The following is a 14,708-nucleotide window of genomic DNA, read 5'->3' on the forward strand; positions in this document are numbered from 1 at the left end:
TTGGCTGAAAAAGTTTGATTTTAGTCGATTAAGCCACATTTAGGTCACTTAACTATACCTAAACCCATGAAATGCAAGGAAAAGAATTTAAGAGTAATTTTCTTGATGAAAATGAGAAAAGAATAATTAAAAGAGACTAATTTAGAGTTAATGAGAAGGTTTAGATTCAAAGTTGAATTTTTAGCCTGATAACTTCAATTTTAGAATTTTTCAAAGGTTTAGGAACTCCAAATCATTGTTGGTACAATAATAGAAGTTGAAGCATGCTTTGAGGGGGAGATACATCTTAAAGGCATGATTTGGGCAAGAAAGGAAAATTTTTTATGGATGATGGGTGTATGCTTAAGGTTGAATATTGGAGACAATAAAAACGTATAAGACCTTCATTGTGAAGTTTGAATGACAAAAGGAATGAATCTTAGGAAAAGATTTTTAATATGTGTTAATGGGGGAGAAAATTTAGCGTTCAAGATAGGAAACCCTCATTTATATTTGGCATGGGATGAAAAAGGGAGTTGGGCTAATATGGGTTATCCTAATTTAAATATATTATCAAACATAAAAAAAGGGAAGATTATTGGTGCAATTATCCTCGGGTTTAGGTTGACCAGTTTAACTAAGCTTAAGTTGACTCGAACTTGAGTTTAATGTTTGACAATATATAAGAGAGAAGTTAAGTAGATAAGGGGAGGACTAGATACTTGTTTGGGAAAATCCTAACTAAATGTTATGCAATGGAAAATTTTAACTAGAGGTTAGACAATGGAAAATCCTAACTGAAGGTTAGACAATAGAAAGTTTAACTGGAGGTTAGGCAACAAGAAGTCCTCGCGGGACTAGGCAATGAAGACTTAATTGAGAACTAGACAACGAAAGTCCTAGGGGGCTAGGTAATGAAGACCTAGTTGGAAACTAGGCAGTTAAAGTTCTAGCGAGGATAGGCAGTAGAAGGCCTAGTTGGGAACTAGGCAACAAAAGTCTAATGGGAAGCTGGCAAGGAAAGTCCAAGTGGGTCAAAGGTTGACTAAACATTTGATGAAGAAGTCCTAGCAGGTCAATGTTGGACCGAATACTAGGTAACAGGACGTTCCAATGAGTCACGGATGATTCCAAGGTTGGGCAGAGGAGCCCTACACTCAGGTTCAGAGTTTAGGTTAGGCAATCGATTAGCTCAATCAATTAGCCCAAGTCCAATTGATTAGGCTAATTGATTGGATGCTTTTTGCTAAGTATAATAAGGCTCAGAATCGATTCGCTAATTAATTAAGTTTTATGTTAATCGATTAGGGAAATCGATTAAGGGTGTTTCATGTGAGAATAGAAGATCTTGGAATCGATTCAAACTTCACCAATTGATTAGGATAATTGATTGAAGGCTTTTGCAAGAGAGCACAAAATGTGCTGGAATTAATTGGGTAATTGATTTAGCATGGTTAATCGATTAGGGAAATCGAGTGAAGGTGTTTTCTTGAGTGAACAGAAAGGTGATAAATTGACTGAGGCAATCAATTAGCTCATGGTAATCGATTAGCCATGTTTTCTCGAGAGAATAGAAAGCTTCATAATCGATTAGAAGCTGCTGAATTGATTGGTATGTCTCACCAATCAATTAGATGAGCAAAAAGTCATTTTATAAGTTTTTGAACGGTCATATAACGTGACAATCGATTAAGAGTAAGGCCATTCAATTAGGAAGTACAAGTCGGCCCTAGAAAAGGGTTTTCATGAAGGTTTGAACCACACACAGCTAGAGCCAGTTCATGAAGGTTTGGAACAAAGTGATGTTGCATTTCCATCCACTAAGAGGCAATGAAAGCGAGAAAAGAGTAAGGAACGCAAAGTTCCTCATTATAAACCCTACAAGTCGTTCTTGATTATATTTTGTGTGTTGCATTCTTGTTTTCTTGCTGTATTCTCATGTTTGAGCTTGTATGAGGCTTCTCCGTCTCTGGGAAGGAGATTTCCGTAATGCATCTATGAGAGTAAGGAGTGAACCATTGGATTAGTCACCTCAAAGAGATGAATACCAAGTAAAATCAAGATATGAGCATTGCTTCAAGTTTTCCGCTACAACATCAAGTTTGAAGAAGCGAGCGAAGCTATTCACAGCCTCTGCTCTCTACCTACCCTAACAATCCTGATAGGTCAAGGTTGACCGAATACTAGACAATAGGAAGTCTTGGTAGGTTAAGGTTGACCAGATATCAAGCAAAAGAAGTCTTGGTTACTTGAGGTCAATTTAATACCGAATAAGATGAGAATTCAGCTTTAGTAAGGTTGAAACATAAGTATTAGTCGATTAATAGGATGTATCGATCAACTAATGGACGCAAAAATCTTAATATGGTTGCTATAGTGATGATGAACAGTATTAAGCTACAGTTCCAGTCGATTAATGGATTTAATCAGTTGACTGATAGGTAGTATAGTAGTGTACAGAAACTTCAAAATTGACTATTCGATTTGACTAATTTTTTATATCAATCCATTGATATTGATTAGGAACCAAACAAAAGCAAGTCAAAGCAGATTGTTCATGATCAGTCGACTATAGCGTTTATCAATCGACTGATGGTGATCAAACAGGTCAAGAAAGAGCATGTTCAGTATGTTTATGTAGGATCGAGATGTGCTAGAGGAGGGGTGAATAACACTCGTAATTTTTTCTTACTTTACAGAAAACACAGAATAAATGCAATCGAAATAGTAAGCAAAATAGTGGAAGTAAAATAATTGCTAACATGTGTTGGTTTTACTTGGTTCAGAACCTTTGACGACTCCTACTCCAAGGCCTGCAATCGTCGATCCTTTTCGTTGAGAAATTCACTATCAATTTAGAAAATCTTTACAAAGATAAGTACAATAGATTGATGGTTTTGTAGGACCGTTGCGGCTGGCTGGAAGGGGGGTTGCTGGATATCCTGCAAAATCAAAAACGAACAACCCTTCCTCGAACTCTTTGAGCTGACACTTGTAAAATAAACAAAGCAGATAAATAAAATATTAAAAAGACGAGGCACAAGATTTACTTGGTTACAACAAATGTGGTTGTTAATCCAAGGAAGGTTAAGCGCACTAGAATACTCCTTCAGGCGGAGAAGCCTCTTACAACATTGAAGTGCAGAAAACAGAAGCTTAATTACAACTCTAAAGCACACAAGCGTTGGAAATGAATTACTGGAGTTCGTTGAAAAGCTTCTGGACCAAGGCTATATTTATAGCTTTGGTCGGGGCACCCCGAAGGATTCCGGGCGCCCTGGGGGATAAAACTTTATCCCCCAACGTTCAGAACGCGTTAGACACGTTCTGGTCAAACATCCTGGTCCGGGCGTCCGGAGGGGTTCCAAGCGCCCCGAACTGTTCCGGGCGCCCCTGAACCCCAAGTCAACAGATGTTGACTTTTCTCCGTCGGGACCTTTGCTCCGGTTCAGTCCGCCTCGGTCTGGGTCTTCTACTCCCGATCCGCTCACTTGGGTGATCTCTGCCATCCGGAAAAGGGCTCACCCGAACCCAACTTCCGGTCTTCTTGAGCAGGCTTCCCTTCGGCTTCTCGTCCCTCGGAATCGCCGTGTGTTTCCTTCTCGTCCACCAGCATACTCATCTGCAGTTTTCGTCCCTCGGTCGCACCCCATGTCGACCTTCTCGCTAGCTGCGTCTCTTGCTCCCCGAGCAATATTCCGCTCCGGCTTTCGTCCCTCGGAACCACCGGATGCTTCCTTCTCGTCCGCCCGTATACTCTTCCGCAGTACCTCGTCCCTCGGACGCACCGTGTGCTGTCCTTCTCGCTAGCTGCGTCTTCCGCTCGAGTACCTGTGCTCCTAAGCTCATGCACACTTAGACACAAGGTTAAAATAACACAGAATCTAACTTAACTTGTTGATCACACCAAAACAACCTTGGGGTTCTAACAATCTTCCTCTTTTTGATGTGATCAACCCAAGTTAAGCTAGGGTCAAAAAATAGACATGAAAATGAAATAATTGCAATAACATGCAACATGATAGAAAAAATTAAATTTCAAAAATTCTAATTTTCAATTTCTACCTCCCCCTAGACTTATACTTTTTCTTCTCCCCCTTTGATCACATAAAAAATTGGGGTTGCAAGAAAAATCTAAGGGTTGACACTTAGAAAATTTATTAAAAATCTATTTCACTGATTTTCTGAAAAATATTTCTAAGTCAAGAATAATTTCTAAGTCATAAAGAACTTTTGGAAAATTTTGAGAATTTTGAAAATTTTGAGAAAATTTTCACAAAAGCAATCTCAAAATATCAGAGAAAATTTCTAAGTTTAAAAATAACTTTTAGAAAATTTCTAAGTTTTCGTCATCAAGAAAAAACTTTCTAAGCCCAAAACTTTATACAAGAAATTTTTTTAAAAAAAAATTCTATGCATTTTATTTATTTATTTTTTAGTTCTAATGCTTTTATCAGAAAGTTTTAAATTTCCATTTTAATTTTTCATAACTTCTTAAATCACACTTTTTCATATTTAAAGCCACAAATATTAAGCATGCAAAAATTTGTATCATGTTAATTTCTATTATTTTTTGAATTTCAATTTCACATAAATATTTCAATAGCATAAATTCTAACTTGATAAAATTTTTCGACAATATAAAAAATTCTTTCAGCAATGTGCAAGATTCGTTCGAACAAATATTTTGTAGTTTACAGGAATTTTTTAACAACAAAAATTCTAATTTGCAGGAGTCTATTAATAATAGATTTCTTAATCTAAAAAACTTTTCCGAAGATTCAATTTCTGATTCGAAAAAATCTTCAGGCAATTTTTCGATTGATTGAACCAATTGATCAGAAATTCGAGTCCATACCTGACTTACCTTTTCGATAGTTGATTCTCCCCCTATCGAGTTGCTTTCTTCCGAAGTCTCTCCCCCTTCATCGTTGCTCATCTGGGATGGGCTTTCTGTGGCTTCGGGATGAAATTCGACCATTGAGTTTGTTGGGGTTGTTGCGGCACTTATCTAGATTTCGGACTCTTTAGATGATGGATCGGCGTTGGATTCAGCCTCGACTTGTTCTTCGTAGAGTTTCAAGAACTTTTGAAACAGTTCTTTCGCGCTTTTGTATTCTCCGACTCTGTCGAAATCTTCATTCGGTATTGCGCTTAGAATATGAAACTCTGCCCGAGCGTTTGCCATAGACTTGTCGCGTTGCTTCTCGTTCCAGAGGTATATCTCGAGCTTTTCGCCGTTTGCTTTCTTTGGTACTTCATAACCAAATTTCATTATTAAAGAAATACCAAAATCAGAGTTAAGATATACATTCATTTGTTGCTTCCAAGAAGCAAGCTCCCCCTCGAATGCTGGTAGGTAGATGCTAGCTCTGGCCATCACCTTGTTGCTTCGATCGGCGGTTAGTCCTCCTGAAGCGCCTCGGCTCTGATACCGCTTGTAGGACCGTTGCGGTCGGCTGGAAGGGGGGTTGTTGGATATCCTGTAAAATCAAAAATGAACAACCCTTTCTCGAACTCTTTAAGCTGACACCTGTAAAATAAACAAAGCAGATAAATAAAACATTAAAAAGACGAGGCACAAGATTTATTTGGTTACAACCGATGTGATTGTTAATCCAAGGAAGGTTAAGCGCACTAGAATACTCCTTCAGGTGGAGAATCCTCTTACAACGTTGAAGCGCAGAAAACAGAAGCTTAATTACAACTCTAAAGCACACAAGCGTTGGAAATAAATTACTGGAGTTCGTTGAAAAGCTTCTGGACCAAGGCTATATTTATAGCCTTGGTCGGGGCGCCCCGAAGGGTTCCGGGCACTCTGGGGGATAAAACTTTATCCCCCAACGTTCAGAACGTGTTAGACGCGTTCTGGTCAAACATCCTGGTCCGGGCGCCCGGAGGGGTTCCGGGTGCCCCGGGCTTGTCCGGGCGCCCCGGACTGTTCTGGGCGCCCTGGACTCCCAAGTCAACAAATGTTGACTTTTCCCCGTCGAGACCTTTGCTCCGGTTCGGTCCGCCTCGGTCCGGGTCTTCTACTTCCGATCCGCTCACTTGGGTGATCTCTGCCATCCGGAAAAGGGCTCACCCGAACCCAACTTCTGGTCTTCTTGAGCAGGCTTCCCTCCGGCTTCTCGTCCCTCGGAATCGCCGCGTGTTTCCTTCTCGTCCACCAGCGTACTCATCCACAGTCTTCGTCCCTCGGTCGCACCCTGTGCCGACCTTCTCGCTAGCTACGTCTCTTGCTCCCCGAGCAATCTTCCGCTCCGGATTTCGTCCCTCGGAACCACCGCACACTTCCTTCTCGTCCGCCGGTGTACTCTTCCGCAGCACCTCGTCCCTCGGACGCACCGCGTGCTGTCCTTCTCGCTAGTTGCGTCTTCCGCTCGAGTACCTGTGCTCCTAAGCTCCTGCACTTAGACACAAGGTTAAAATAACACATAATCTAACTTAACTTGTTGATCACACCAAAACAACCTTGGGGTTCCAACAATCTTCCTCTTTTTGATGTAATCAACCCAAGTTAAGCTAGGGTCAAAAAATAGACATGAAAATGAAATAATTGCAATAACATGCAACATGATAGAAAAAATTAAATTTTAAAATTTCCAATTTTCAATTTCTACCTCTCCCTGGACTTACACTTTTTCTTCTCCCCTTTGATCACATAAAAAATTGGGGTTGCAAGTAAAATCTAAGGGTTGACACTTAGAAAATTTATTACAAATCTATTTCATTGATTTTCTGGAAAATATTTCTAAGTCAAGAATAATTTCTAAGTCATTAAGAACCTTTGGAAAATTTTGAGAATTTTGAAAATTTTGAGAAAATTTTCACAAAAGCAACCTCAAAATATCAGAGAAAATTTCTAAGTTTAAAAATAACTTTTGGAAAATTTCTAAGTTTTCGTCATCAAGAAAAAACTTTCTAAGCCCAAAATTTTATACAAGAAAATTTTTTTAAAAAATCTATGCATTTTATTTATTTATTTTTTAGTTCTAATGCTTTTATCAGAAAGTTTTAAATTTCCATTTTAATTTTTCATAACTTCTTAAATCACACTTTTTCATATTTAAAGCCACAAATATTAAGCATGCAAAAATTTGTATCATGTTAATTTCTATTATTTTTTGAATTTCAATTTCACAAAAATATTTCAATAGCATAAATTCTAACTTGATAAAATTTTTCGACAATATAAAAAATTCTTTCAGCAATGTGCAAGATTCGTTCGAACAAATATTTTGTAGTTTACAGGAATTTTTTAACAACAAAAATTCTAATTTGCAGGAGTCTATTAATAATAGATTTCTTAATCTAAAAAACTTTTCCGAAGATTCAATTTCTGATTCGAAAAAATCTTCAGGCAATTTTTCGATTGATTGAACCAATTGATCAGAAATTCGAGTCCATACCTGACTTACCTTTTCGATAGTTGATTCTCCCCCTATCGAGTTGCTTTCTTCCGAAGTCTCTCCCCCTTCATCGTTGCTCATCTGGGATGGGCTTTCTGTGGCTTCGGGATGAAATTCGACCATTGAGTTTGTTGGGGTTGTTGCGGCACTTATCTAGATTTCGGACTCTTTAGATGATGGATCGGCGTTGGATTCAACCTCGACTTGTTCTTCGTAGAGTTTCAAGAACTTTTGAAACAGTTCTTTCGCGCTTTTGTATTCTCCGACTCTGTCGAAATCTTCATTCGGTATTGCGCTTAGAATATGAAACTCTGCCCGAGCGTTTGCCATAGACTCGTCGCGTTGCTTCTCGTTCCAGAGGTATATCTCGAGCTTTTCGCCGTTTGCTTTCTTTGGTACTTCATAACCAAATTTCATTATTAAAGAAATACCAACATCAGAGTTAAGATATACCTTCATTTGTTGCTTCCAAGAAGCAAGCTCCCCCTCGAATACTGGTAGGTAGATGCTAGCTCCGGCCATCACCTTGTTGCTTCGATCGGCGGTTAGTCCTCCTGAAGCGCCTCGGCTCTGATACCGCTTGTAGGACCGTTGCGGCCGGCTGGAAGGGGGTTGTTGGATATCCTGCAAAATTAAAAACGAACAACCCTTCCTCGAACTCTTTAAGTTGACACTTGTAAAATAAACAAAGCAGATAAATAAAACATTAAAAAGACGAGGCACAAGATTTACTTGGTTACAACCGATGTTGTTGTTAATCCAAGGAAGATTAAGCGCACTAGAATACTCGTTCAGGCGGAGAAGCCTCTTACAACATTGAAGCTCAGAAAACAGAAGTTTAATTACAACTCTAAAGCACACAAGCGTTGGAAATGAATTACTGGAGTTCGTTGAAAAGCTTCTGGATTAAGGCTATATTTATAACCTTAGTCGGGGCGCCCCGAAGGGTTCCGGGCACCCTGGGGGGGATAAAACTTTATCCCCCAACGTTCAGAATGCGTTAGATGTGTTCTGGTCAAACATCCTGGTCCAGGCGCCCGGAGGGGTTCCGGGTGCCCCGGGCTGGTCCGGGCGCCCCGGACTGTTCCGGGCGCCCTGGACCCCCAAGTCAACAGATGTTGACTTTTCTCCGTCGGGACCTTTGCTCCGGTTCGGTCCGCCTAGGTCCGGGTCTTCTACTCTGGATCTGCTCACTTGGGTAATCTCTGCCATCCGAAAAGGGCTCACCCGAACCCAACTTCCGGTCTTCTCGAGCAGGCTTCCCTCCGGCTTCTCATCCCTCGGAATCACCGTGTATTTCCTTCTTGTCCACTAGTGTACTTATCCGCAGTCTTCGTCCCTCGGTCGCACCCCGTGCCGACCTTCTCGCTAGCTGCATCTCTTGCGCCCCGAGCAATCTTCCACTCCGGCTTTCGTCCCTCGGAACCACCGCACGCTTCCTTCTCGTCCGTCGGTGTATTCTTCCGCAGCACCTCATCCCTCGGACGCATCGCGTGCTGTCCTTCTCGCTAGCTGCGTCTTCCACTCGAGTACCTGTGCTCCTAAGCTCCTGCACACTTAGACACAAGGTTAAAACAATACAAGACCTAACGTAACTTGTTGATCACACCAAAACAATCTTGGGGTTCCAACAGGTATAAGTACTACAATTGAAAATATACTGACGACTTTTGAGGATTTGGAAGGTCATGCTTTCGGTCGTCGGATTGCATTGCGGAGTAGTAGGATCGTCCTTGGAGCAGCACGTGAGAGAAAGGAAGCGAAAATGAAGTGTATCTAAGCCTTTAGTCAAGCACACCTTTTATGGGTTGTTGAAGACACCTTCAACCCCATTGAAGGTGCCTCCAACTCGGATCCTTACCCCCGAATCCGTGGAGATGATAACTCCCGCATTCTACGAACTTTATCCCTTCGAAGGTGCCTTGAAGCTCATGGAATGCGCCTTCCATTCAGTATCCAAGGCTCCTTCAGGTGCTTCGAAGGCACCTCCGCGCCTCTTCCACACGGGCCTTCGGCCAAGCCACCCGAGTCACCTCTAACAACCCCAGAGGCACCTTAAACACTGTTCATCCGAGCTTTTTGTGTGCTTTTTGTTGGATCGAAAATGCTAGAGGGGGCGGGTGAATAGCGCTCGTGGCTTTCACTCATTTCGAAATCGAAAAATGTTCGAGTTAAAGCAGTGGAAATGATAAACAGAATAAGTACAAACATAGAGAGACACCAAGGGTTTACTTGGTTCGGAGCTTAGGGCGACTCCTACTCCAAGGCCCACGATCGAAGATCGCTTTCGGTGGGCAATCACTATCACTTCGAAAAACTTTTACAATCAAGGATTACAAGTGATGAATAAAGAAATAGTACTGACAATACATAAGAATTACGAGGTTGTTAGTTGTCAGAGTAGCAGCGTGTGTTGGAAGCGTTCAGAGAGCGTTCGGAAGCACAGGTTGTTCTGTTCGAGTGATCCGACTGCTTCTTGAGGCTCCTTTTTATAGGCTCTGTGATGCTGATCCAGATCCCCAAGTCTTGGAATCAGGATTGACCCGAGGCGGATTGGTCGACTGATCCCTGCGTTTGGTCGACGATCAGGCGATCTCCTCCTATCTGATCCGCCCGATCCGCTCGCTCCGCTTCGATCTAGTCAAGTCTCATCTGGGGTTTAGTCGACTGATCCCGCTATTCAGTCGACCGATCCGCTTCTCTGACCCGATCAATCGGGCCTAATCTAGCCGATGATGATCCTTGGTTCGATCGACCGATCTCAGGGTTCAGTCGACCAATCCTTTGGTCGAGCCTGGTCCAATCTCTGGAAATCTGATCTGCTGGCTTGGGGGTTTGGTCAACCGATCCCAAGGTTTGGTCGACCGATCTCGATCAATTCTACCCCTGCACAAAACTATTAGTTTCCTGCAAAACAGAGTTAGAACTAAACAAAATATATTAGAAACTTAAGTTTGACAGTGTTTGAACTACCCGGTTTTGACTTCAGATTTCTGACCGAAAACCCTAGGTCAAACCGACGCCTACTGTTCCCTCTTCCCGGAAATGCGCCCTCACCTACTCCACTCAGGAGAAGTTACCTTTTGCCAGTTTGGTCCTCCCGACAGACTGGACTTTTGCTCGGCGCTCGAATCTTCCGGTCTTCATGCTGGACACTTGCTCCATGACTCGTCCAGACTTCCACCTAGTTCGCGACACCAGGATTTCCACCTAGGGTTACCGCCCCCTAGGGTTTTTGCCCGAAGCTCTGACCCGCCAAGACTTTTTACCTAGGATTACCACCCCCTAGGACCTAGGGTTACCGCCCCTTAGGATTTTTTATCTGCCTAACCGTAGCTAGGACTTTCCTCTAAAGCTCAATCAACATATCAGATAACAATGCACGTTAACTTTAAATCCTTTTGCCATTATCAAAACTCGGGTTCGATCGTCGGATGCTTCTCGCACCAACAATCTCCCCCTTTTTTATTATGGCAACAACAATTCAAAGTTAAGTAAAATAATGCTAAGTACAGTAAGTGAAGAACAATTAAGTGCAGTACAGTAAGTTAAGAACTCCCCCTTAATAATAGCTCTCTTTTTCTTAATTTCTTTGAATTTTCTTATACTCTCTCTCTTTGCCATACATCAAAATTTTCTTATACTTTCCCTTGAAGCATAAGTGACTATTGGCCTTAGCAATAAAATATTTTCTTAAAATATTAGTATAACTTAGCTTTCAAAAAGATAAAAATATTGACTTAGAGAAATTTTGTTTTGCTTAAAATATTAGTACAACTTAGCTAATGTTAACTTAATGCACTTAGCTTGTTGGAATAATTTTCCTTGTAACACTTTTTGACTTAGAAAACTTTTAGGATAAAAAAGTGTTTAATAGATCAAAAAATGATTTTGAAACTCCTTGATTTAAATAATTTTAGTTGAGGTCACTTTCACAACAAACCTTCAAAGAGTCAAGCATAAGTAATTTCAATTCCTTAGCCACATGTCTAACCATTAGCTATTCGTTGTTTACCTAGAGGGCAACAATTTTTACTTGGTTAGTCAAGTTAAGTTAGTGATCTAGTTAGATTTGTCTAAGACAGGATTACTTAACTTGATTAATATATTTTTGGTATTTAATGCCCAGACTTATATCGATGCACTGACATAAGCATTCTTAAGTCCAGGCAGTATCCTATGCACCTCACACCGTTCTAAGTGTTTTCAAACAGAAGCAAGTTAGTCCTAGTGTACTTGTGAGATGCTCTGGCTGAAACTAGGGGTACATGATTTTTAGGGGGTAAAATCCTATGCTGAACCAGATTTTTGAAAAACTAACAAAATTTGGAACTTTGAAACACATTTTTCCTAAGATTTTAAAACCAAACTGATTTAAAGACAAAATTTTCAAGTAAAGATAAGTCCTATTCTACTAAGCACATCCCTATTTGTCTTCTAAGTGAACTGAACTCAAGTTCAGGTAAGGGCTTTGTGAAAATGTCAGCTAGGTTTGATTTTGACTCAACATAGTTAAGTACAATATCACCCTTAGCTACGTGATCCCTTACAAAATGGTGCTTTACTTCTATATGTTTAGTCCTTGAGTGGTGAATTGAGTTTTTTTGTTAGATTTATTGAACTTATATTATCAATTGAAATTTTTATTTTCTGATATTCTAGTTGATAGTATTTAAGGGTATGCATCATCCATAGCAACTGAGATGCGCATTCACCTAGGGCTATATATTCAGCTGCAGTGGTAGATAAAGCAACACAGTGTTGCTTTCTGCTTGACCAACTTACTAAGCATTGTCCTAGAAATTGGCAGCTACCACTTGTGTTTTTTCTATCTAGCTTGCACCCGGCATAGTCTGAGTCAGAGTAGCCAGTTAGGTCAAGGGTGCAAGATCTAGGGTAACATAGTCCTATATTTAGGGTTCCCTTAACATACCTAAAGATTCTTTTGACAAGGGTTAAGTGTGACTCTTTTGCACAAGATTGGTATCTTGCACACATACCTACTGCGAAAATAATGTCTGGTCGGCTCGCAGTTAGGTACAGTAAACTTCCTATCGCACTTCGATAGTATTTCAAGTCTACTGGTTTATCTTCTAAGTCCGAGTCAATTTTAGCATTCGTAGCCATTGATGTATTAATAATTTTTGAGTTCTCCATTCCAAATTTTCTAATTAATTCCTTAGCATATTTAGTTTGGTAAATATAAATTTCATCTTTGGTTTGCTTAATTTGTAAACCTAAGAAGAAATTAAGTTCACCTACCAGACTCATTTCAAATTCATTTTCCATTAGTTTGGTGAATTCTTTTAGAAATTTAGAGTTTGTTGATCCAAAAATAATATCGTCTACATAAATTTGGGCTATAAAAATGTCTTTTTATAAGGTTTTTACAAAAATGGTTGGATCTATTTGACCTTGGTTGAACCCTTTTGATATTAGATAATTGGGCAGACGTTCATACCAAGCCCTAGGTGCTTGTTTTAGTCCATATAGGGTATTTTTTAGTCTAAAGACATGGTTTGGTTGTTCTAAGTCCTCAAATCCTGGGGGTTGACCTACATATACCTTTTCTTTAATAAATCTATTTAAAAACACGGATTTTACGTCCATTTGAAATAACTTGAATCCTTTATGTGCTGCATAGGCTAGTAGCATCCTAATGGATTCAAGTCTTGCTACAGGGGCATAGGTCTCATCATAGTCTAACCCTTCTACTTGATTAAACCCTTTAGCTACTAACCTAGCTTTATTTCTAACTATTTCGCCTTGATCATTTAATTTGTTTCTAAAGACCCATTTAGTATCAATTATGGTCTTGTTTACAGGTTTAGGCACTAATTCCCAGACCTGATTTCTTTCCAATTTGGCCAATTCTTCTTACATTGTTAAGGTCTAGTCTGGGTCTGGTAGGGCTTCATTTACAGTTTTGGGTTCAATTTTAGAAATTAAGGCTATTTGGCTTAGGTTCCTGTAAGATGACCTAGTTCTGACTCCTTGAGTTGGGTCACCCAAAATTTGGTCAGATGGGTGATTAGTACTTGTTCTAGTTGGTCTTATATTTGGGTTGGAAGTTGGTTCTTGTGATTCATTAAGTTCAAGTTGAATTTCATCATCATCTTCTGTGTTTCTTGAATTAACATTTTCTGTATTATTATTTATTATATTGGGTGGTTTATTTTCTTCATCAAATATTACATTTGTTATTTCTTCAACTTTTAGGGTGTTTTTGTTGTATACTCTGTATGCCCTACTAGTTGTTGAGTACCCTAAAAATATTCTTGAGGTTGTTTTTGATGAAAATTTCCCTAAGTAGTCTTTAATGTTTAAAATGAAGACTTTACATCCAAATACTTTTAGATAGCTTAAGTTAGGAATTTTATTATAGTAAATTTCATAGGGTGTTTTATTCTGAAATTTGTTAATTAAAATCCTATTTTGTATATAATAGGTTGTATTAATTGCTTCAGCCCAGAATTGATTAGATAGTTTGTATTCGTTTAGCATGGTCCTAGCGGCTTCTTGTAGAGTTCTGTTTTTACGTTCTACTAGACCATTTTATTGAGGGGTCTTAGGGTAAGAGTATTCATGCTTATACCCATTAAGTTCACAAAATTTAATAAAGTTATGATTTTCAAATCCCCCCCTAATGGTCGCTTCTAATTCTTTAATTTGAGCTTTGTGAACTTCAGTCTATCTCTAATCATATGTCTAGAGCATCCACTATCCAACATCCATTGATCATATTCTTTATATTCCTACACATCAAGTGTTTGAATTGGAGTCTAATAGATGAAATGATAGTTTGACTGAAGTAATTTAAGTATAATTTGAATTAAGTTAAATAATTAAAGTAATTAATTATTAAGATATTGAAACATACTGTAAAATACAATTTTAGTCTGAAATAATATTTAACTAAGTTTTAAAAAAATTTTGAATAAGTTTTTTAAAAAAAATTAAATAAGTTTTTTTTAAAAAAAATAAATAAGTTAAAAAGATTTTTAAATAAGTTTTTAAAAGATTTTTAAATAAGTTTTTAAAAGATTTTTAAATACATTTTTTTAAAGATTTTTAAATATGTTTTTAAAAGATTTTTAAATAAGTTCCTTTTTTTTAAAAGATTTTTAAATAAATTTTTAAAATATTTTTAAATAAGTTTTTAAAGGATTTTTAAATAAGTTTTTAAAAGATTTTTAAATAAGTTTTTAAAGGATTTTTAAATAAATTTTTTAAAAGATTTTTAAATAAGTTTTTAAAAGATTTTTAAAAAAAATTAAAAGATTTTTAAATAAGTTTTAAAAGATTTTTAAATAAGTT

This window comes from Zingiber officinale, chromosome 5A, assembly GCF_018446385.1.
Source record: "Zingiber officinale cultivar Zhangliang chromosome 5A, Zo_v1.1, whole genome shotgun sequence".
Taxonomy (NCBI): Eukaryota; Viridiplantae; Streptophyta; class Magnoliopsida; order Zingiberales; family Zingiberaceae; genus Zingiber; species Zingiber officinale.